We start from the raw sequence: 25,552 nt of genomic DNA, 5'->3' as shown, positions 1-25,552 counted from the left end.
GATGGTCGGTGCAGATGAGGTTGCATGTGTGTGGGAATGTGGTCCTCCTCAGCCTTCCTTGGGAAAGATAGGATTGTTGTGTTTAACCCTGGGCAGCCCAAGCTCTGTAATAAGTGCAGTTTTCAGGGTAATTTCGCCTCCTCGTGATCAGAGATGAAGTGCTCTCTCTGTCAGGGCCTGGGGCATCTGGCTAAGGATTGCAATATGATCAAATGCAATCTTTGTGATAAGTTTGGGCATGTGTACAGCCAGTGCCCTGAGGCCTTGCATAATCAGTCTTCTTTGGTGAAAGAGTTTTTTCTCCTGGACATGGTGGAGGCAGAGGAGAGGGGGGCTATGCCAGGGGTCCCCAATGTCTCTGTCTCTATTGTCTCAGTACAATCAGTGTCTGATGGTTCATCCATTGTTGTGTCACTCCCTTGTGTCGTGCCCCCTGAGTCAGTGTCAGTGGATGTTGTGTCTGACCCTCCTGGGTCAGTTTCCCCAGAGGTAGTAGGGACTGTGGAGGGAGCTGAACCGGTGTGCAAGTTTTCACCGACCCCCATTCCCCAGTGTCTAAGGACTGGAGGGCACGAAGCGCCAGGGGTTGGAGTGAATGATGGTGGAGGTGCTGGGGTGAAGGGTAGGGAGACTGTTGTGGTGAGTGGAGTGAGTGGGGTGGATGATGTTGTGGATAATGGTGGAATGGAAGGGGGCTTTGCAGTCAGAGTTGTGAAATCAAGATTTGGTGTGGTTGGAGGCAAAAAGGAAATTTGGGAAGAGGAGGAAGAAGAAGGATGTGCCTGTACCTGAACCTGGAAGGGTGGAGGTGTCCAATAAGTTTGAAGTATTTTCTGAGGTGGAGGATGAGGGTTCTTCAGGTGATGAGTCTGTGTTTTCCATGGAAGAGGAATCACAGGGAACATTAAAGCGTGTAGGGTCCCCAAGTAGGGAGGGGGGTAAGCAGGCTGAGAAATGTGTACCTCAATCATCCTGATGGTGGTTCCCACTCTTTTAAAAGTAGCGAACACTAATGGCCTTATTTTTGCTCAGCAGGATTGATTGCTGATATTTTCTTTTTTCAAGAGACCTGGTTGTCTAGTTAGTCTGTTATTCATCTGGCGAAGAGGGAATGGAGGCATGGGCCCTCTTTCCGGTCTCTTGTGGCCGTGCCTTACACTGGAGTTGCGGTACTTTTTACCGGCATGGTAACCTTTCAGCGGATTATTGAGGTAGAAATGGTGAGATGCATGGTCTTATTAGACATCTCCATTGCGGGGGGGGGGGGGGGGGGGAGGCAGGACCTGTGCCTGATTAACATCTATGGGTCCCAGACAAAATGTGACAGGAGATGACTCTTCATGAAAACTAAGCCTTTTCTCTTTGCTCTCAGAACAGCACCAGGGAACTAGAACTAAAGACAGGAAAGATATCAGAGCAAGGCTGGACTGTGATGGCTTTTTGATGTGCACATTGATTGCTGCCCAGATGACATGGGATTCGATTTTCAGCGAGGTACTAGTCAGAGTAGAATAGTTAGTTTTTTTTTTTAAAAGGGGAACTCCACCTTCTTGGCACCAGTGTGTCAGGCGGTGGAGTTTTCTGATCACTGTATTCTGTCTGTGACTCTGAATAGTCCTGTAGCACCCTGCTAGTTAGGTGCTAGGAAAAGTATAGTTGTGGCCTTGTCTGCTTATAAGGAGGGCCTGATCTGTTAGCTTATCTGTCACGTGCCTCCGGGTGTTATCTGTTGAGTCTGGGGAGTCTCCCCACTGTATCCAATGACAGATCTTGTTGAGCAGTGGAGGAAACCTAGCCAATAGCACACCAGGGTTTTTGACTGTCCCAGTGGGCGGGGTCTGTCGCAGTGCACCCTGGGATTGGGAATAAATCTGTTGGGAGCATGTGACAGAGTACCTTTTGGCAGGAGCATCAGTCCCAGGAGGAGGTGACGGCTGTCTCTCCTTCTGTAAAGTGTGTAGGTGGTCCAGGCAGTCGGCCTAGGAACTGGAGGTTGAGCTGGGCTGCAAGGGATCCAGAGTTGCTGACCAAGTGGAGCTGCTGGGCAGAAATCTTCAGGAAAAACAGTATCGTGAGTACTCAAGAACTGTCCAGGTGTCTGCCTTGTCAGAATTATTGGGAGATATTAAATTTAAAAAAAGAAATGAAATATGTCATATATAGAAATTTTGAGCAGTGGCGTCCATGTTGTAGAAGGTCACTAAAAGTTCAAACCTACTTTTAGGAAAGGTGTCTATTCAAGAGATTTTTCAACAGACATGCTGTGTTGACTGACCTAAGGTAATAAATAAATAGTCTGTTTAACTTTCTTTAGATAAAGTCTAGCTGACGCTATACCAAGATAATCTTATCTGTGTGTGGGACCATAAAACACAAGTCAGTATTTTCTGTGTTTAGACCCATTTAAAAATAAGATTTACAATAAAATAATATTAACAATGAAATATATATATATAACTAGCATACATAGATATGTATGTAAACCTTCTATATTAAAGTTGTTTCATATTCTTGCTAAAGAAAAGTTTTAACTGATATTGATGACTCATCTCTGTATGTCAAGAGAGGCTTCAGTAAACATTTGTAAATTGTAAGTTGTAGAAATTAATCATAAAATTTTTCTAACCTTGCCAGACTCTAGAAGGTCTGAGATTGTAAGCTCTTTGTCAATATAAGGTGCAAAGTTTATTTGAAGATAAATAATGCTGCTATATTTTGTGTACTGAAGCTAAGAGCAATACAATACTGCCATCTCTGGTGACTGACTACTATTAATTGAAGTCTTAGGTTTAGACAGTCATTTCCAATATATATAGCTATATATATTAAATAAGATATATTAATTATATTATGGTGTTACCAGATTAAATCCTTTATTTAGATACATGATGGATACATTAAATTGACATGTAATAGATGAGAGTATGGATAAATTATTATGTTGTTTTATGATAGTCTTAAATGGAGAAATCATCATTTAATATTCAATATACTGGTCAACCAAGAGGTGTCACCCAATGACCTCACCAGTTAATGAATAAGATGTCCCAACCAATGGGGATAATGTTACTCCTTCTGGGTTTGACTTATGGTAATTTTTATAGTCCTTTGTTCAATACCATATAAAAAGGAGAACCCAGATGTGAGACATGACATTGCACAACATACATTACACATACAACACACACGCTACTACAGACATGCATAGACTCATCTATACATACTCCATTTTGCTCCATCATGTATCTGAAACTTGGAAGGACACCAAACGAAACTCCTCCCTAACTGGCCACCATCTTGGAAAGGCAGCCATCTTAAGGACTCTGGTAACGACCATTCTAAGCTAGCAGCCATTTTAAATATGGTAAATATACTTGCTGTTTATTTGATATTATTTACTGTCATTTATTTCCTTCCTTAAATGTTTTACATTTCATATTTAAGGGTAACGAGATTACAGTCCCAGCCGTATTAACCATATGTAGATTTTTCTCTAAGAGCTGATTTTTGCATTTTATACATTTTTATTAATATCAGATTTAGCGCATTATTAGCGTATCAGTCTCACGTTTTGAATAGCCTATTCTCGCTTCATCTGCAGTGGAGTGACTAACGGCTGCGCATTGCGCAGGCAATTGTGGTCTGATTATATAGAACATTAATTTATGGTTTATACTACATCTGGGAAAAACGTAATCTTGTTTTATTTTTACTTTCATTATTGAGCTACACATCACATTGCATTTATTGTTTTAAGTTTGCATTTTATGTAAAGTTATCTTTTTGTGTCATCTCAAGTCTGATCATTTATTGTGAATACATGTCTTGTGAATAAATATTCTTATATATTCCATACTGTAGACTGTTTTCACTAAGATTGGTATATGCTTTTAAAAAGAAATTAATCGATAAAAAGAATTCGCTACATATTGATTTGTGGAAATAAGTGGAGATTCTCCTACCTCACAGATCTTTGCTTATTGACATAAATAGACACTGTTATATTCAGAGCAGTATAAATATTCTGACAGCCTAGGAGAGGGGACCACTCCAGAGAGGTCAAGCAGGATCCAGGAGCCAGCTAACCAGGAGTGCACAGTAAAGGGGGTGCCAAATTGTTAAACCCTGAAGTTGGGGAGTAAAAGGGGCGCCAGGAAGGGCCCTGAAGTGTTCAGCAATACAGTTTTGCTCTAAAGTCAGCTATCTCAGGAAGGAGTATCTTGGGGAGCTTAAAGGGACTTTTCATACAGTCAGAGGTGAAGTTCTAGTATCTGGCCTTGCTGAGGCCAGCATCAGTCAGCGTTAACCAGCATCAGTCAGCGTTTACCAGCATCAGAGGAGCGCTAACAAAACGCCAAGTAGCATCATTCAGTGTCCCTGCCCAATTGTGCATAGTTCAGTTGTTGGAGTATCCCACTGCTCCCTTCTCACATCCAAGTTCTCAAATAAACCTTACAAACCATAGAAACTGGACTAGTTTTTGTCTCAGGTGCTCACACTTGAAAAAATGTCTGAATGTACTGTTGTTGCTAGCGGTAACCCAGGGGGACCCACACTCAGCCGCTCCCTCTGGAGTAGGGCTACAGTCCCGATACACCACCTCGGGGGGGTTACCTGGAAGCTGAATTCAGCACTCCTGGACAATGGGAAGGTGAATCAATTCTTGGAGAATTTTTTTTCAGGCACAGGTATCGATCATGGACTTTTGTAGCAGTAAGTCAGAGCGGTGGGAACTTACAAAACAAAGGATCGTTGGGTTTTTCAAGGCCATAGGAAGAAATAAACAGCTTGATAAGTATGTCACCTACCAGAGGGTAGGTGACATACTTGCAGAGGGAGCTTGATCCCTGCAGAGGGAGCTTGATCCCTTGCAGAGGTAGCTTGATAGGCTTGTCTCAAATAATGGAGATCCGGAGAGGATCTCTGAAGTTAAACTCTTGCTCAGGGAGTGTCAATATGACAGGCATGCCTCTTTGGTTCTGGAAAGGGATTATGGGAAATATCATTTGCCTGACCCTTACCAGAATTGAAAACAAGTTAAGTCAGTTGTAGGCCTGGCTGACAGTACGGGTTCCTTGACCAAGTCCAAGTCAGGGATCCTGGAAACCGCCAGGTCATATTATGCTGACCTCCTGGGCGGGGGGGACCTTGATTGGGCGGGCATGTCAGGTTTTCTGGATTCTATTCCAGGACTGGGAAATGGCAGTTCTCTGGTGAGTTTGACAGAGGACATCACTGCAGAGGAGGTGGTTATGGCTATTGATAAGCTTGTCATTAAGAAGTCGCCTGGATGGATTGACAGCCGAGTTTTACAAGCACTTTAAGGTTACTCTGGCCCGTATTTGGTGGAGGTTTTTAATGGCTGTCTGAGAGAGGGTTTACTCTCTCCCTCCATGCGACAATCTGCGGTGATTCTTCTGTCAAAGGGTAAAGATTCTTCAAGAATCGAGAACTGGTTGTCCATTAGCCTTCTCAATGTTGATAATAAGATACTGGCAAAAATCATTTTATGTCGTTTATCACGTTTTAAAGCACTTTTTTTAGTGGTGTTACCAGGGGTACAGGCTGGGGAAAGTACTTGCTGGCATTGGATCAGGCAAAAGCTTTTGATCGGGTCAATCATTAGTACCTATGGCTGCTTCTTGGCAAGTATGGCCTGGAGGGTGGCTTTATCAATTGGCTAAAGACTTTGTACAGAGGGGCTGAAAGCTTCATGCTTGTGAATGGTTGGATTGGACGGCCCTTTAAGGTTGTCTTGGGTGTGCATCAGGGGTGTCCTTTGAGTCCTCTGCTATACACGTTCACAATGGATCCCTTCATCAAGAGGTTAGATAGCAGACCGTCGTGCAAGGTGCCTTTGGGCATTCCTGGTGAGCCTCCTTTGAGGGTTGTGTGGCCTATGCGGATGATGCATCTGTTTTTATCTCTGGGACAGAGGAGGCGGAGGAGGGGAACTTGCTCAATATGCAATCGAGCTGCTGGCCTGTCCTGCTTCCATCGTGCTTTCCGAACGGACATTCAGTGCTGCTGGAGGTTTTGTGACAGATGAAAGAGACAGATGAAAGAGTGAGTCTGTCCACAGACTCTGTTGACCAGCTGACATTTTTCAAAATTATTTAGTCCTGGATCAACAGCAGTTATCAAGCCCCTGATGCTGACGTATGCTAGCTTCCAACAAGGTTTTTGGCTTACGGCACCACCAACACCCAAGGCCAAATTTTTCTGCACCTGTATCACAGGTGCATGTAATGTCAAATTTTTGTTTCTAATTTTTAAGAGCATGGCCCGTTCCTACACCCAGCAAAAGTACCGTATTTATCGGCGTATAACACGCACAGGCGTATAACACGCACCTTAAATTTTAAGAAGAAAGTTTCAGGAAAGAAACATTTTAATCAAATAAAAATAATAGTACACAGCCCCTTTACATTACAGTTCCCCCATGCACAGTAGGACACAGAATCTGGAGGTGGTGTCAATAGTCATACATTCCACTGTCTCCATCCTAGTACCTCTACACCCCAGTACTTCCCAGCTGAGCCCCTACATGTATTGTAGTTGTGGGACTTGGGAGGGATTTGAGGTGTGTTGGAGATGAATTGTACAGTAACTTTTTCTCCAGCCCCCTTTACACTGCACAGCCCCCATGCATTACCAGGAGACCCCCCAGTCTCCTGGGACAGTTCTGCAAGCATACTCTAAAGTAAAAGGAAAAAATCACTGCCAGCCCCTTTTCATAGATGCTTCCTACATTGTCAGTGTAATAGTAAACCGACGCCTCTACCTTGTTAGCGCCGTTCTTTCAAATACGATTATGTAACCGCTCTCCTCTGATGTTAAATGGCCGATCATGTGACAGCTCTCCTCTGACTTTGAATGACCGATCACTCAGAGGAGGAGGAGCGGGAGGAGGAGTGCGGCCAGAAAGAAGGAAACAAGCAAGGTATTTAGAGGCAGCGTTTTGACATGAGTGATATAATGTTGGAATGATTTAAAAGAAGGGGCTGGCGCTGATTTTTTCCTAACTGCAGAGTACACTTGCAGGGCTGTCCCGGGGCCAGGAGAAGCGGGGCGGCCAGCCTGACACCACTCCTCCGGACCGCCGATCCCTGCCCCCCCCCCACATTGTTAAAAAAAAAAATCTGCATATAACACGCACCCATTGTTTACACTATTTTTTCAGGGGAAAAAAGTGCATGTTATACTCCGATAAATATGGTAACTGTGGGGGGATACATTGTTCAGGCACCACCAACACCCAAGACCTAATTCTTCTGCAGCTGTACGACAGCTACATGTAATTTAAATTTTTGTTTCTAATTTTTTTTTTTTAGAGGTATTTTTATTGAACAAACAAAACAAAAAGAGTGATTACAGTATAAAGGAGAAGAAACCCACAAACACATGGGGCTTCTCCGCAGAGCCATAACAGAAGCAGTATACACATCATACAATTTTCTTGTCAAAAGGAACATAGTAGAATTCCCCCTCAGGGGGAAGATAAGAGGAGACAGAACAACAACATAGATAGCATATCACCGTATTCACAACAAAATAAGGCATACCGGACATCACCTAGGTAGGATCAGATATCGAGGAGGTAGTCAGGTCTGAGTCTACCCAAAAAGACCAGATCTTCCGGAACTTCTTTGGACAGCCTCTGGCCTCATAAGTAATTTTATACAACGGCAGAGCCTGATTAATAATAGAGATCCAAAATGGAAAGTCCGGGGGTGTGGAAGACTTCCAGCGGAGAGCAACAGCTTTCCTAGCATAAAAGAAGGTCAAGCGTAAAAACAGTTTGGTGCGGGCAGGGGCATCCTCATCATCCACATACCCCAGTAGACAACGAAGGGGGCTACAAACATTAGACAACTGAGAAATAGTAGTTATAAAAGCCATGACCTCCGACCAAAAGGCACGGATAGGGGGACAATCCCAAAACATGTGAAAAAAAGGACCCTTCCTCGACACTACACTTGGAACAGAGAGGGGAGGACAATTTACCTATCTTATGCAGGAACTGAGGAGTGCAGTATGCTCTATAAAGGCATTTTAGCTGTATAACTCTATCCCTGGAGGAAATCACAACCGGGATTTGTTCAGGAAGGACGTTGTACCACACCTCCTCTGTCAAGTCCGGGACGTTATCCCGCCACTGGGACTCAACCACAGCCAGGCGTTTGGATTTAGAATGCAAAAGCCTAGGAGTAGTATGTAGAGACCAACTTCTCATGCGAAGAATCAGAAAGGAGATACTCCAAGGGGGATGGTTCCAACGAGACATCCCGGAGGCCAAACTGCGCGGCCGCCGCATGTCTCAAATGCAAGTAGCGAAAAAGGGCCGTAGAGGGTAGGTTAAAGGTAGATTGCATGTCCGCAAAGGACCAAAAGGTTCCCCGGATATACAAATGGGAAACGGATTTCACACCGAGGCGAGCCCAAAAAAGACCGTCGTCCCGACCAAAAAACTCCCGCAGCCGAGGATTGTGCCAAAGGGGGGCATTGGGGTAACACAGCCCCAGAGGGTCAGTGTCGCCCATGTTGGTAGCCGCAAAAATTTGCAGAGTGACAGAAATAATAGCAGTATTCGGTCTGCCCATGGTGGATCAACGGTGCAGCAAATTTTGTAGAGATTCGAAGGAGGTAAGAATGGCCGCTTCTAAGGCCGCAGCAGCATGATTGTCCTCGGGGGGAACCACCAATGTGCATGGGCCAACTAGGAGGCTAAAAAGTAAAGGTGCAGGTTGGGCACTGCAAGTCCCCCTGCGATTACTGGCAACTGCAGGGCGTCCCTGGCCACACGCGCCATCCGACCCCCCCAGATAAAGGTTAGGAGCGAGTCAATGACCTGGAAGCGGCGTTTGGTGATATAGATCGGGGAGTGACTCAACACATATAAAAAGCGGGGAAGGAAAATAATTTTAAATATATTAATCCTACCTAAGACTGTAAGTGGAAGCTTAGACCAAAGTTGCAGAGAGGACTTGAGATGAGCGACCAGGGGATCCAGGTTGTTTGGAAGGAAACGAGACAAGGGGAGTTGAATCTCAATCCCCAAGTATCAAAACCTATCCACCACCTGCAGAGGACAAGATACGAGAGAGGGGGGCATGACCTGGGGATCCAGGGGAAACAGAGTAGACTTACTCCAATTCACCCGGAAACCAGAAAAATGACCAAATCGTTCAATAATAGTTAACAGAGTGGGGAAGGATTGATAGGGATCCGCTAAATAAATCAACATATCATCCGCGTATAGGGAGACTTTCTCTTCCAAGCCATTGATCACAAAGCCCGCAATATCCGTACACTGGCGGATCTGCGCAGCCAAGGGCTCAATAGCCAGGGTGAACAATAGGGGGGATAGCGGGCACCCCTGCCTGGTACCCCGGAAGATAGGGAAGGAGTCCGACACTAAGTTATTCACTCTGATACGAGCGCAAGGGAGATCGTATAGAAGCCTCACCCAATTAATGAACCCCGGCCCGAAACCAAATTTCGCCAATACCTCCAATAAGTAAGGCCATTCCACAGAGTCAAAAGCCTTGTGGGTGTCCAGGACCACCACAACCCTGGACCCCATAAAAGCATGAGTCATCTGAAGGTTAGTAAATAGTCTACGCAAGTTGATTGAGGTGGAACGGCCAGGAATAAAGCCCGACTGGTCCGCCCCTTCCAAGTCCGTGACAACCGTATTCAAACGCCTCACAAGGACCTTGGCCAAAATCTTCACATCAGTATTAAAAAGGCGATATCAGACAATACGATTCACAGAGGAGAGGGTCTTTGCGCGGCTTCGGGATGAGCACAATAAGGGCCTCCGTCATGGTGGGCGGCAGACGCCCTTCCTTCAGGGCACAAGTAAACACAGTCAATAAATGAGGGACCAACAACTCCCTATAATGTAGGTACCATTCAATGGGGAAACCATCCAAGCCAGGCGTCTTATTGTGAGCGAACGTAGCCAGGGCCGCGTCAATCTCATCCGTTGTCAAGGGTGAATCTAAGAAGCGAGATTGATCGACCGATAATGCGGGCAAAGTAATATCATATAAAAAGTCATCAAGTTCAACAATAGTATAATGAGCTCGGGTTTGATATAAAGAGGAGTAAAAAGCAACAAAGCTATGAAGAATATCAGGAGTTTGTTCCACAATGACACCAGGTTGAGTGGTAACCCGGGGAATGACACAAGGCTGAAAATCTGGTCTAGCTAGGTAAGCCAAAAGGCGACTGTTTTTATCCCCCAGTTCAAAAATTCTTTGATTCTGATAAAAGAGCTTTTTTGAGTGCGCTCGACAAGAATGAGATCTAAATCACGGGCTCTGGACCGCCAGGAGGCGTGATTTTGTGGGGTGGGGTCGTCGGAATATTGCCGTTCAGCCGCATGCAATGCCCATTCGGCGTCGACCAACTTGGTCTGCCGGGCCTTCCGAGCATTGCCTATGGCAGACGAGAAGGTGCCCCGCATCGTAGCCTTGAAGGCATCCCAAGTCAGCAAGTTCGACCCCCCCTGTCCATTGAGTGACCAGTAGGAATTCAACTCTGTCAGTCCCTGATCGGTTAACGCGGGGTCCGCCAGCTACAAGGGGCTCAGCCTCCAGAGTTTGTAGTTAGGAGGTGACCCCAAAGCAAGGTCCACCAACAGAGGGGAATGGTCAGACACCGCCCGAGGGAGATACCTGATCCCCGAAAGTAGACCCAGCAGTTCCCGAGAGAGCAAACAGAGGTCAATCCAGGACAAAGTATTGTGTGAGCTTGAGTAACAAGAGTATTCAGTAATCCCCCATGTTTCCACCTCCAGGCGTCCAAGAGATCCAGTTTATCCAAATAAGAGCGCAAGGAGGTATGTTGGGAAGAGACAACTCCAGACCGGTCAAGGGCATTGTCGAGGACCATATTGAAGTCACCCGCCATAATAAGAGGTCCCTCAGCCATTTCCAAAACCAAACCCAGAACTCGGTCAAATAATGACTTAGTAAACGGCGGAGGGATATAGACATTCACCAAAGTATACGGTTTGCCTAGAAATTCAAAAATCAGGATGATAAAGCACCCGCTTAATAGTAACAGGGGCGGATTTGGCAATCAAAATGGATGTGCCACGAGCATAGGAGGAGTGCGTAGAGTGCAGTGCATATGCCACATGCGCCCGTTTCATGGCCATAACCTTGGACCCCTGGAGGTGTGTCTCCTGCAACAAGACAATGTGAGGACTATGTCGTTTTAAATATTCAAACACCAAAGAGCGTTTCACCTTAGAGTTAAGCCCCCTGACGTTCCATGAGACTATATGAAGAGTAGACATAAAAGTTCAGGAAAAAAATGGATTTTTGTAAAATCTTACCGTAAAATCCTTTTCTCTTAAGCTCATTGACAGACGCAGTCTTCTTGATTAATATCAAATAGGGTTATGCTGCCCTCTACAGGAGTAGGACTAGGCAGAAGGAAAACATTCTGGCCACACCTTAGGGGCAGTCCCAGAGGGTATATCCTCTCTCTCTCTGCTCCAGGAAGTCAGTTATGTCACAAAGCAGTGTTAGAGAATTTAACCCAACCCAACTTAAAAACAGAGGGCGGGTACTGCGTCTGTCAATGAGCTTAAGAGAAAAGGATTTTCGGTAAGATTTTACAAAAATCCATTTTTCTCTGTCGCTCATTGACAGACGCAGTCTTCTTGATTAATATCAAATAGGGACGTCCCAAAGCAGTGCCACAAATGAGGGGTGGGATAACAGAAATCAAATTTTAAATCCAGAAGGCCCAACCGGTGCCGACTAGAAGTCTTAAAGGCTCATCAAACCAAAGGATGAGACTCAACTGAAAATCCAACTGAAAAAAAAAAAAAAAACCCTCGAGGTAGACCAACGGTCTCCTCAAATTGCGGCCTGCAGAACCTTGCGGCCAAAAGAGGCATCCGCCGATGCCATCACATCAACTTTATAAAATTTTGTAAAGGTATGAACCGACGACCAGGTAGCCGCCTTGCAAACCTGGACCACTGACGCCTGATGGCGGAAGGCCCAGGAAGCACTAAGCGCCCGAGTGGAGTGCGCCTTAACAGGGAACGGAGGATTCCGACCCTTAATAGAATAAGCCTGTACCACCGTCTGTCTGATCCATCTGGAGATAGTCGCGGCAGATGCAGGCAACCCCTTTTTGGGGACATCTGTGATCACAAAAAGTGAATCCGTTTTTCGAAACGAGTCAGTAGTTTTCAGGTATACCCTGATTGCCCGAACCACATCCAAGGAGTGTAATGAAAACTCACGATGATGGCTGGGCTTAGGACACAGGGAAGGCAATACAATGTCCTCATTCAGATGGAACTCTGAAACCACCTTAGGAAGAAAGGATGGATTCGGACGAAGAACCACCTTATCCCTATGAACCACCAGATATGGGGAACGACAAGATAATGCAGCCAGTTCTGACACCCTGCGTGCAGACGTGATAGCCACCAAGAAGGCCACCTTCTGGGATAACGTAAGCAAGGGAATCTCCCTAATATCTTCAAAGGGAGGTTTCTGAAGAACCGACAACACTAAATTAAGATCCCAGGGTGGTAAGGGTGCGCGCACTGGCGGAGCCAGGTGTCGCACCCCCTGGATGAAATTCCTCACCAAGGAATAAGTGGCCAAAGGTTTCTGAAAGAAGATTGCTAATGCTGAAACCTGACCCTTGATAGTGCTCAAGGACAATTTCTGCTCAACTCCCTGTTGCAGACAGGCGAAGATTCGGGCCACCGAATAGGTACGTGGGGGAAATCCAAGAGATTCAAACCACGCAATATAAGACCTCCATGTGCGATAATAGACTTTGCTGGAAGTCGCTTTCCTTGCTTTAATTAGAGTAGGAATAACTGAAGCTGACAAACCCTTGTCCTTCAGTACCTGAATCTCAATGGCCAGGCCGTTGAAGCCAGCTATTGTAACGCAAGATGGAAGATCCGTCCGTGAGACAGCAGATCCTCCTTGAGAAGAAGTCTCCAAGGAGCGTCTGCGACTAGCCTCACCAAGTCGACGTCCCAGGCTCGACGAGGTCCGTCCGGAGTTACCAGGATAACTGGAATTCCCTCCACCTCTATTCTGCAAGGAAGTTCCCGCAGAAACTTGAGAGGATTGAAAGCATACCGTAGCTGATACTGCCCCAACAGGGCGATCAGCGCGCCTTTTGCGTCCACTAGAGGATCGCGGGCGCGTGCTACAAACCTCCGCACCTTCCTGTTGAGCCGAGATGCCAACAGATCCACATCCAGGGTGCCCCAATGAAGGCACAGCTGGTGAAATACCCCTGGATGAAGGGACCCTACCCCTTAATCCAGAGTCTGATGGATGAGATAATCTGCCTGCCAATCCTCTAGGTGATTGACCTAAGCCACAGCCGTGGCATTGTCCAACTGGATCTGAACCGGGCTGCCCTGGAGCTGCTTGGTCCAGTAAATCAGACACAGCCTGATCATTATCAGTTCCCACACATTTATCGGAAACCTGGATACTATCGGAAGGAGTGACTTCCCCTTGGTGAGCATTGGAGACCGAAGCCACCAGACCAGAGACTCCCTGGTAAGCTCGCTCAACCGGATCTGATTGTCCAGGGAATCGGGATCCCGATTCCATTAGAAAAGAATCTCCCTTAGAAGAATTCTCCTGGAGGGAACTGGAAATGATCTTTGAAAAAAGTGAAGAAAATGTTCTGCTCAAGGAACGGGAACTACCGCTCCCTGTAGCATACGAATGTTGGAAGGGAAGAATCGCACCGGTAGAAGGGATCGAAACTCGATCTTGAATCCCGACCGTACGACCTCCTGAACCCCTTTGTCCGGGATTCAGGAAAGTCATGGATCTGGAAACCGGTGAAGACGCCCCCCCACCCCAGAGATGGGTGGGGGCGTACCTTCAGGCTGTATTGGTTTTATCTTCAGGTTTGGCTGAGCCGGACTTTTGTTTCCCCGACCAGCGTCCTTTAAAACCCCCTGAAGGAGCTTTGCCCTTCTCGCTCGCCCCAGCGGAGCGAACAAACCTTTTATGAGCGGAAAAGGAAGGTCCTCGTCTGTTACGAGGTCTTTTACCCTTAGCAGTTTGTGGCAAAAAAGCGCTTTTACCCCCAGTGAGATCCTTTATAATCTCATCTAGGGTGGCCCCAAACAGGCGATCCCCCTGAAAAGGGAGATTAGCCAAGGCTTTCTTGGAACCTTGATCCGCCGACCAGCACTTTATCACAACACGCGTCTGAGGACTACTGCTGACATCGACGCATGCCCTAACAAGGGAGTTGCGTCCAAAGCGGCGTCACAGATGAACTGTAGTCCCTGTATGATCTGCTCCATCAAATCGGATGCTGCCGGGGGTATACCTCTCCCCTTTATGTCACGGCGTAACAACTTGGCCCATTCTGTCAATGTTTGTGAAACTAAACCAATGGCCACCACTGGCCTAAAGGCTGATCCTATCAGGGAAAAAACAGAGCGGGATTCGGCTTCCACCTTCCGATCCACCGGATCCTTAAAGGACGGAGCGTCCTCCAACGGGATAACAGTGGCTTTATTTAATCTGGAAATCGGTGGGTCCACCACTGGTGGTACCGTCCATTTTTTAATGAGGGATTCCTCAAACGGATAGTGCCTAGCAATGCGTTTGGAAATAGCAAGAGTTCGTTTGGGATGATCCCATTCCTCCTTAATCTTATTACCAAAGCATTTGGGTAAGGGAAAAACCTTCACCATCTTGGTAGGCTTACTAGTACCAAAGGGAATTTCCGTCTCGGTTACCTCTGCCGGTGTAACCTCCAATCTTAAGGTTTCCCGGACAGCCACAACTAGTGCGTCCACCAACGCTTCTTCTTGCGCTATGGCGGAGGCAGAAACGTCCTCCTCACTGTCTGAGGAGACATTACCTGAGACCACAGCCCCAGAGGAGGGACCTGCAGCTGCAGTGACCAGCTCAGAATCTGAATCTGAAGTATCAGATTAAATAGGGGTAGGCGGGGGTCGCTTTCTTGACCCCCGTCCCTGATAGGCCACCTCCACCCGGGATACCAAAGACTCCAAAACTGTAGATAATGCATCAATTACAAGTGGGGTACTGGAGGGCCCTGCGGCCACCTCGAGGGGATCAGGTGGGGATACATGTGTGGCAGGGTCCATGATTATACAAGACACTTGCCAGCAAACAAAAAAAAATAATTGCAAAGAGAAAACTTTTTTATTTTTTTTTTTCGTTGTAATCCCCCAGGGCAACAGCGCCCCTCAGTGTACCTGTTCCGGACCCCACAGAGAGAGAGAGAGAGAGACCCCAAGGCTCACCACCTGATGCACAGAAGTTTTATCCACCTGCTCTCAGCGCTGTCTTGTTACAGACAGGAAGTCTTTTAGCACTTTTCCCGGGTAAAGGAGGCAGCTCCGCCCCTTTACACGCCTCTCGGCGCTGCCCTGCTCCTCCTCGAGGTAGCTGGGCATTTTCAAAATGGCCGCCCCCATGCAGAAGACACGAGGCTATGCCAAAATGGTGACCTGCGGGAGATGGCGGCGGCCTGTCACCTATGGGAAGATGGCGGCGGCCTGATGCAATGTGCGGCCTGCGGAGGATGGTATCGGCCTGTGCGGCCTGCGGGAGGTGTGGGAGGATGGCGATCTGCAGACGGATGGTGGCCTGTGGATGGCGGTAATCTAGGCCCAGGCATCGGCCTGTATTGCAGCCTTATGATCAGGTAGGATCTATCCCCCATACATGGCCATCATTCACAGTAATGCCAGCCACTGACTTCAGTCATGGTCCTTAAACAGTGCACCCTCATACAGTGACCTTAGATAGTCAGCTCCCAAACCAAGCCTCCTGGTTTCTTATACACAAAATCACACTCAAATGGGGAATTTGCCGGAACAGGCGGGCGCCAACTCCTGACAGAACCCCTCTCCACCGAAGTGGGGGGCTGTCGACCAATACGGACGCCGTGACTCAGTTACCAACTGGTCGTTGACGTCCAGGCGAGACGTTTAACTCGCAGGGTCAGTCCCTGTCCAGTGGGACTATGTCATGGCCGATCCAGCGCGGAGCTAGTGCCTGCACGCGCTCGCAGGCTGACTGGGGTTGACTACTGGATCTCAGCATCCAGCCCGTCGCCCAGTTTCAGCATACTTGCTTGAAGATCTCACAGGAACAACTGGAGAAAAAAAGCTGCCTAAAAAAGTTTCTAAAAAATCTTGCCAGGACCAAAGATCCCAGCAAGGAACTTAGGTCCTTACTCCTAACTAGACAGAAAAAAAACTGACTTCCTGGAGCAGAGAGAGAGAGGATATACCCTCTGGGACTGCCCCTAAGGTGTGGCCAGAACGTTTTCCTTCTGCCTAGTCCTACTCCTGTAGAGGGCAGCATAACCCTATTTGATATTAATCAAGAAGACTGCGTCTGTCAATGAGCGACAGAGAAATCAAGGTTGGCCCCACAAAGGTCAGCCAGAAGAGAGGCAACCCCCGGAGTGCCAAAGCAGAACAATCATCTAGGAGAAACCCAGAGGAGGCAATATGCATGAGACATAATGATAACCACAGCAGCAAAATAAATGACAAGGGCTGTATGACAAGAGAAAGAAACATGACATCAAAAATCAAAAAAGGCATAATGTGCAAGTCCTGGAAGACATAGTAGTGCAAAAAAGAAACAGAAAAACCAAAAGAAAAAGAAAACCCCTCGAGTCCCGCAGCAACAACCCCCCCCCCCACCCTAGCCCACCCGGCCCTCAGGCCCCAACAGTTGAGAGCTTTGCACCCCATAACAACAAAAAAGTCAGATGCAGGGAAACGTGGATCTTCTCGTCCTGTAGTAGAAAAAAGAAGAGAACAATAAAAAAGGGGGGGATAAGGGGTGGAGCCCCCATCCCAAAAATGCCCATCCATCAGGAAGAAATACTGAAAAAAGGTCCCCGACCCCCAAACAAAAGGATACTCATCTGGATACTCAGCTGTCCAAAAAGATTAGCAAGAGGGGATCCGAAGAAGAACGCCCTGGGACAAGCCCAGGGTCCAGCAGCATGGTCACCAAGCAAAAAGTTATTCATCTAGGAGGAGATCGACGGTCCTGGCGGGAAGGAGACCCACGGCCCAAGGAGTCCACCCACTGTGCAGCTTCCCGAGGATCCTGGAAGAAGTGAGCCTTGCCTTGAAAAATGATCCGCAGGCGGGCAGGATAAAGCATACTATATGGCAACTGTAAATCCCGCAGCCGCCTTTTAACTGCCATAAAGGAGGCCCTCTGCTTCTGAGTAGCTGCAGAAAAGTCAGGGAAGATGGAGATGACATCGCTGTTATAGAGGACACGACCTTTATCCCTGGAGGCCCGAAGCACAGCCTCCCTGTCACGAAAATGTAAAAGCTTGATGAGAAGAGGACGAGGTGGCGCCCCTGGTGGTAGGGGGCGTAGTGGCACCCTGTGAGCCCTTTCAATGGCAAATAAAGGAGAAAAAAACCTTCTTCCCAAAGGTGTCAAGAAGCCATTTCTCCATAAAGGATTCAGGGGTCTTCCCTTCCGATCCCTCCGGGAACCCCAGAAAGCGCAGGTTATTGCGTCGGAGGCGATCCTCCATATCAGTGATCTTATCAGTCGTGGCCGCCTGACCCCTCTGCAAATCGGTCACAGTGGCTTGCAAGGGGCGGTGGGCATCCACCAGGTCACTAATGCGTTGTTCTGCATTGCCCACCCTATGACGGAGATTATGGACATCCTGTTTCAGGAACGACAAGTCCATCCTCACAGATTCTATCTGTGTAGTGAGAGAGGACTGACAGTGATGGATGGCGTCCATGATAGCAGTAAGGGTGGGTTCAGGCCTATCCACAGTTACATCCAGCTCTGAAGTAGTAGGGGAGCCCAATGGAGGAGGGATAAAGGTACTCACGGCCTCCTGCAGCTGGGAAGAAGATGATCCAGAAGAGACACCATCCCCTGCAGCACTGCTCTGAGAGAGGGAGGCAGACGTCTGTGAGGATCGTGCAGCCGCAGCTGGATGGCTCGAGCTCCGTGGCGGGCCCGCGCCATCTTGGGACAGCGCGAGCGGGAAGGCCGGCGGGGGAAATCCAGGCGCCTCTGGACCGGGATGACTGATCTTCACTATGTCCGCCGATGCACCGAGGGATCAGGAGCTCAAATATGTCCTTGCGAGGTGAGTATGGGACCGGGGTCCACCAGGATCTAGTAAGGATCAGGGCAAGCAGGAGAGAGCTCCGGAGCCACGCTGCTCTCACATTGGTAGCCGGCCATGCCCCCCGTTTCTAATTTTTACCAGCAGGGCCCATTCCTATGCCCAAGCAGGAGTAACTGTGAGGGGTTACAGTGTTCAGGCACCACTAGGCATGGGTGAATTCTTTTTGGGCCCAGCATATGTATGGCCTAAACATCACTCATTCAGGTACTCGCCTAACACCTGAACTTTCTCGGCACTTAGCGGGATGTTCGCCCGCCAAGCAAACAGTCAATAGATTGTTAAGGCTTCCCTGCTGAGAGCAGAGAAAAAAAATACTTACAAAAAAATAATTGTAAAAAGAAAATGTAAATTAAATAAAATTGGGGTAAAAACAGCTTTGGGGACCCTTTGGGTCTTGAATGGCTCCTAAGGGGAACCCCATGACAGATTTAAAAAAAATGTGGGCCCCCCCCCAAAATCTATACCAGGCCCTTCGGGTCTGGTATAGATTTGAAGGGAAACTCCACGCCAAAATAAAAAAAAAACGGTTTGGGGGTCCCCCCCAAAATCTATACCAGACCCTATCGGAGCATGCAGCTTGGCAGGCCAGGAAGGGGGGGGGGACGAGCGAGCGCCCCCTCCTCCTTTACCATAGCAAGCAGCTTGCCCTCAACTGGGGAGGATGCTTTTGGTTGCCCCCCAAAGCACCTTATCTGCATGTTGATGGGGATAAGAGCTTCTCCCCAACAACTCTGGGCTGTGGTTGTGGGGGTCTGCGAGTGGGGGACCTATCGGAATCTGGAAGCCCCCTTTACCAAGAGGGCCCCCCTATGTGAATGGAATCACGTACATCGTACCCCTACCTATTCAGCAAAAAAGTGTACAAAAAAAAAATAAACACACAATACAGTTTTTGACAAATTCTTTATTTAAAAATAAAAATTATGTCCCCTGATGTAAATCCATCTTCAATCATGCCGCCCTGAAAAAAGGAAAAAAAATTCCATTCTCGGTGAACGCTTACCGCAGACTGCCTATTCGCATTTTTACAGTTCTTTTATAGGGAAGCCCAAAAGCACCTACTCGCTTGTCCCCTCCAGTTTCCTGACCTGCCAGACTGCGTGCTCGGATAAGGGCCTGGTATGGATTTTGGTGGGGACCCTATACCATTTCTTTTCTATAATTTTGGCAAAGGGCCTGGTATGGACTAGGGGGGGGGGAGCCAATAATACATTACAGCCGTGAGCAACTTTGAATTAAATGTTTTCCTTTAGAAATGTTAGTACTGCTGCAGCAAGATCTATACCTCGTACAAATGTGCCACTTTACAGGCAGACTAAGGGGATCCCCCAGGCACAATATTTAAAGGAGTTTTTCATTTTTATTGTTTCACTTTAAACATCATTAAAACCACTGCTCCTGTAAAAACAATCATTTTAAAAAAAAAATTTTGCATTGATGCATGTCCCCCAGGGCAGTACCCGGGTCCCCATACACTTATTATGGGAATAACTTGTTTATAAACCTTTACAATGAGGATTTTTCATGTTCTTGTCCCATGGACTTTAATAGAGTTCGAATGTTCGCTAGGACTTTTCAAGATGTTCTGGTGCGATCCGAACGGGGGGGTGTTCGGCCCATCACTAGTGCAAAGTGAGGAACAGAGTAAGGGGAATGCTGGAATTGGTAAGGAGTGAGGAACAGAGTGAGGGGGATGCTGGAGTTGGTGCAAAGTGAGGAACAGAGTGAAGGGGATGCTAGAGTTGGTTCAGAATGAGGGAGATTCTAGAGTTGGTGCAAAGTGAGGAACAGAGGGAAGGGGATGCTGGGGTTGGGGCAGAGTGATGGGGATTATTGAGTTGGTGCAGAGAGAGGAACAGAGTAAAAGCAAAGCTGGAGTTGGTGTGGAGTGAGGGAGATGCTAAAGTTGGTGCAAAATGAGGATCAGAGTGAGGGCAATGCTGGAGTTGGTGCGGAGTGAGGGAGATGCTAAAGTTGGTGCAAAATGAGGATCAGAGTGAGGGGGATGCTGGAGTTGGGGCTGAGTGAGGAACAGAGTGAAGGGGATAATGTAGTTAGTGCAGAGTGAGGGGGATGTTGGAGTTGGTTCTGAATGAGGGGAATGCTGGAGTTGGTGCTAAGAGAGGAAGAGAGTGAGGGGGATGCTGGAGTTGGTGCGGAGTGAGGAGGGTGCTGGAGTTGGTGGAAAGTGAGTAACAGAGTGAAGGGAATGCTGGAGTTGGTGGGGAGTGAGGGGGATACTGGAGATGATGCAAAGTGAGGAACAGAGTGAGGGGTAGGGATGAGCTTCGAGTTAGAACTCGAAGCTCGAGTTCAAGTTTGGCTGTTGAACTTGAACATTGGCTGTTGACGAACAAATGGGCTTCTTCGCGGAAACTTCGAGTTCCCCCATTATCATAGACTGTGACCTCTGAAGTCAAATGAATCAGTTGCTGCAAACCCACAGCCCTCTCATTGCAAGCCTGGTATTCTACCACCTATGCCACCGTTAAGCCTGCTTAAGCTGAACACACTCTCCCTAACTTTTATCTCATCCACTGTGTGTAGGGTGAGAAAAAAATGGATTTTTGTAAGATCTTACCGTAAAATCCTTTTCTCTTAAGCTCATTGACAGACGTAGTCTTCTTGATTCTCAAGAGCTGGGTTATGTTGTCTCCGCAGGAGTAGGACTAGGCAGAAAGACAAAACGTTCTGGCTCCACCCTAGGGGCAGTCCCTGAGGGTATATCCTCCCTCTCTCTGCTACAGGGAATCAGTTCTGTTTTAAAGCAGTACAGAGAATTTAACCCAACCCAACTCAATGATAGAGGGGCGGGTACTACGTCTGTCAATGAGCTTAAGAGAAAAGGATTTTACTGTAAGATCTTACAAAAATCCATTTTTCTCTATCGCTCATTGACAGACGTAGTCTTCTTGATTCTCAAGAGCTGGGACATCCAGAAGCAGTGCCACAAAATGAGGGGTGGGATTGACAGAATCAAAATCCAATCTAGAAGGCCCAACCGGAGCCAACCAGAAGTATCAAAGGACTCATCGAGTAAACAGATGAGACCTACCCCACAAATCCTCGAGGTAGACCAACAGTCTCCTCAAACAGTGGCCTGCAGGAACCTTGCAGCCAGAAGAGGCATCTGACGATGCCATCACATAAACCTTATACAATATTGTAAAGGTATGAACCGACTACTAAACAGTCGCCTTGAAAACCTGAACCACTGACGCCTGATGGCGGAAGGTCCAGGAAACTCTAAGCGCCCGAGTAGAATGCGCCTTAACAGGGAACGGGGGATCCCGACCCTTAGATAAAATAAGCCTATACCACCGTCTGTCTGATCCATCTAAAGATGGTTGCAGCAGAACAGGCAACCCCTTCTTAGGGCCATCCGTGATCACAAACAGTGAATCCGTCTTACAAATTGAATCCGTAGTATTCAAGTATATCCTGATCGCCCGAACTACATCCAAGGAATGCCATGCAAATTCTCGAGGATGATTGGGCTAAGGACATAGGAAGGACAATACACTGTCCTTAATCAATGAAACTTTTAAACCACCTTAGAAGGAAGGATGGATTCGGATGAAGAACAACCTTATCCCTATGAACCACCAGATCTGGGGAACAACAGGATAATGCAGCCAGTTCTGACACCCTGCGTGCAGAAGTGATAGCCACCAAGAAGACCACCTTCTGGGATAAAGTAAGCAAGGGAATCTCCCTGATATTTTCAAAGGGAGGTGTCTGAAGAACCGACAGCACCAAATTAAGATCCCAGGATGGTAACGGCGCGTGCACTGGCAGAGCCAGGTGTCGCACCCCCTGGATGAAATTCCGCACCAAGGAATGAGTAGACAAAAGCTTCTGAAAGAAGATAGCAAATGCTGAAACCAGACCCTTGATAACACTCAAGGCCAGCTTCTGCTCAACTCCCTGTTGCAGAAAGCCAATATTCGGACTACCGAATAAAGATGTAGATGGAACCCAAGGGATTCACATCACACAATATAAGACTTCCATGTACGATGATAATCTTTCTGGAAGTCGCTTTCCTTGTTTTAACTAGAGTAGGAATAACTGAAGCTGACAATCCCTTGTCCTTCAGCACCTGGGTCTCAATAACCAGGCCGTTAAAAAACCAGCGATCGTAAAGCAGGATGGAAGATCGGTCCCTGAGACAGTAGATCCTCCCTGAGAGGAAGTCTCCACGGGACGTCCGCCATCAGTCTGACCAAGTCGGCGTAACAAGCACGACGAGGCCAATCCGGAGCTGCCAGGATTACTGGAATTCCTTCCTCCTCTATCCTGCGAAGAAGTCTTGGCAGTAACCCAAGAGGAGGGAAGGCATACATTAGCTGGTATTGCCCCCACGGGGCGATCAGTGCGTCTGCGGTTTCTGCTAGAGGATCGCGGGAGCGAGCCACGAATCTCTGAACTTTCCTGTTGAATCGAGATGCCAACAGATCCATATCCGGGGTGCCCCATCGTAGGCACAACTGGTGGAAAACGTCTGGATGGAGGGACCATTCCCCCTGATCCAGGGTCTGACGGCTGAGATAATCTGCCTGCCAATTCTCCACCCCCGGAATGAACACCGCAGAGATTGCTGGAACAAATCGTTCCGCCCAGCGAAGAATGCAAGCCACTTCTTTGGCCGCTCGGACACTCTTGGTGCCCCCCTGGTGATTGACATAAGCCACGGCCGTGGCGTTGTCCAACTGTATCCGAACCGGGCTGCCCTGGAGCTGCTCGGTCCAGTGAATCAGACAAAGTCTGATCGCTCTCAGTTCCAATACATTTATCGGTAACCTGGATTCTTCCGGGGACCAAAGTCCCTGGACAGATAACTGACCGAGAATTCCTCCCCATCCGGATAGACTGGCATCCGTGGTCACTGTCGTCCAATATATTGGCAGAAATGACTTTCCCTGGCTGAGCATCGGAGACCGAAGCCACCAGACCAGAGACTCTCTGGTCTGTTTGCTCAATCGGATCTGATTGTCCAGGGATTCCGGATTCCGATTCCATCTGAGAGGAATCTCTTGTTGAAGAATTCGGGTATGGGACTGGGCAAATGGGACTGCTTCGAAGGAAGCCACCATCAACCCCAGACCCCTCATGCAAGTCCGAAGGGAAGACCAGCTGTTGGTGGACTGCTGATTGAATCTTTCGGAGTTTCCCTACCGGAAGAAAAACTCTTGTCCTGACTGTGTCTAGAATTAGACCCAGATATTTGAGCCTCTGGGTGGGAACCAGAAATGACTTTTGCTGGTTCACCAGCCACCCGAATTCCTGTAAAGAAATCATAGTAATTTCTACGTCTTGTAGCAAGGTCTGAGGAGACTCTGCATGAAGCAGAAGATCGTCTAGGTAACCTAGAATCGATATGCCTCTTTGGCGCAGAAGTGCCAACATTGGGGCCAACACCTCCGTGAAGACCCGCTGAGCCGTGGCGAGACCGAAAGGTAACGCCACAAACTGATAGTGGTTCTCTTCTACGGAAAAACGTAGAAACCGCTGATGTCCTGCGAAAATGGGAATGTGAAGATATGCGTCCTAGATGTCTATGGACGCTAGGACATCCCCTGGATGCAGAAAGGCTGCTACTGTGCGAATGGACTCCATTCTGAATCTTCTTATGAAGACAAAAGAATTGAGTGCCCTTAAGTCCAGAATTGGACGCACTTTGCCCTCTTTCCTGGGTATTGTAAATAGGTTTGAATAAAACCCTTGAAACCGTTCTGTCCAAGGAACGTGGACTACCACTCCTTGTTGTAGTAAATCTGTGACTGCTCTCCGCAGATCTTCTAAACGATCTGAGGATAGTCGGATATTGGAAGGGAAGAATCGCGCAGGTGGGAGAGATCGAAACTCGATCTTGTACCCTGACCTTATGACTTCGCAGACCCATTTGTCCGGGATTCTGGAAAGGCATGGATCCGGGACCCGGCGAAGACGTCCCCCCACCCCAGTTATGGGTGGGGGCGCACCTTCAGGCTTTGGACGGTTAATCTTCAGGTCTGGAGGGGGCGGGCTTTTGCTTGCCCGACCAACGACCCCTGACGCCTCCTGCAGGAGCTTTGGAGGACTTAGTTTTTTCACCCGCGGGACGAAAAAACCTCTTGTGAGCAGAAAAAGAAGGCCCTCGTCTTTGACGAGTTCCTCTACCTTTAAAATTTTGCGGTAAAAAGGTGCTCTTTCCACCCGTGAGATCCTTAATGATCTCATCTAAGTTGGCTCCAAATAGACGCTCTCCTAAAAAGGGGATATTAGCCAATGCTTTTTTGGAACCTTGGTCGGCTAACCAACCTTTTAGCCACAGTGTACGCCTGAGAACCACTGCTGAGACTGATGCTCGCGCCAATAATGGAGTGGCGTCTAACGCCGCATCACACACAAACTGTAACCCCTGTATCATTTGTTCCAACAAATCTGATACCGCCTGAGGGACCTCTTCTAAGTCCCGGCGTAACCACTTCATTCAGTTACAGCCTGCGAAACCAGACCAATAGCTATTATAGGTCTGAAAGCTGATCCAATCAAGGAAAACATGGTGCGAGACATAGCTTCTATCTTGCGATCCACTGGATCTTTAAAAGACGGAGCGTCTACTAAAGGAATAACCGTGGCTTTATTCAATCTAACAATTGGTGAATCCACCACAGGTGGTTCTGTCCATTTCATAATGAGGGTTTCCTCAAACGGATAACGCCTGTTAATGCGTTTAGAAATAGTAGAAATGCGTTTTGGCAGACTCCATTCTTCTTTGATTGGATTGCCAAAACATTTGGGCAATGGAAAAACCTTCGCCACTAGATGCGTTTTTAGACCCAAAAGGGATCTCAGTTTCAGCTATTTCTGACGGAATGCCCTGTAATCTTAAGGTCTCTTGAACAGATACCATGAGTGCGTTTACCAACGCTTCCTCTCTGGCTATGGCTGATGCCGAAACATCCTCCTCACTGTCTGAAAAGACAGTACACGAGACACCAATACCAGATGAAGTACCTGCAACTGCAGAAATAGGCTCAGAGTCTGAATCCGAGGTTTCAGATAATAAGGGGTTAGGCGGGGGTCGCTTACTTGCGCCCTGTCCCTGACAAGCCACTTCCACCCGGGACACAAGCTTCCATAATAGCGGACAATGATTTAATCGTCAGTGGGGTGCTGGAGGATCCCGCAGACCCCTCGAGGGGATCCGGAGGAGATACATGAGTGGCAGGGTCCATGTTAATTCAGGACACCTTTGCCAGAAAACACAAAAAAACTTTTTTTTTTTTTTTTTTTTTTAAATAAAAAATACCTCTTTTTTTTTTTTTTTTATGTGTCTCCCCCTAGCGCAATAGCGCCCCTCAGA

This window comes from Pelophylax lessonae (genome assembly GCF_965119305.1).
Source record: "Pelophylax lessonae genome assembly, chromosome: 1".
Taxonomy (NCBI): Eukaryota; Metazoa; Chordata; class Amphibia; order Anura; family Ranidae; genus Pelophylax; species Pelophylax lessonae.
This window is presented reverse-complemented; position numbering follows the sequence as displayed.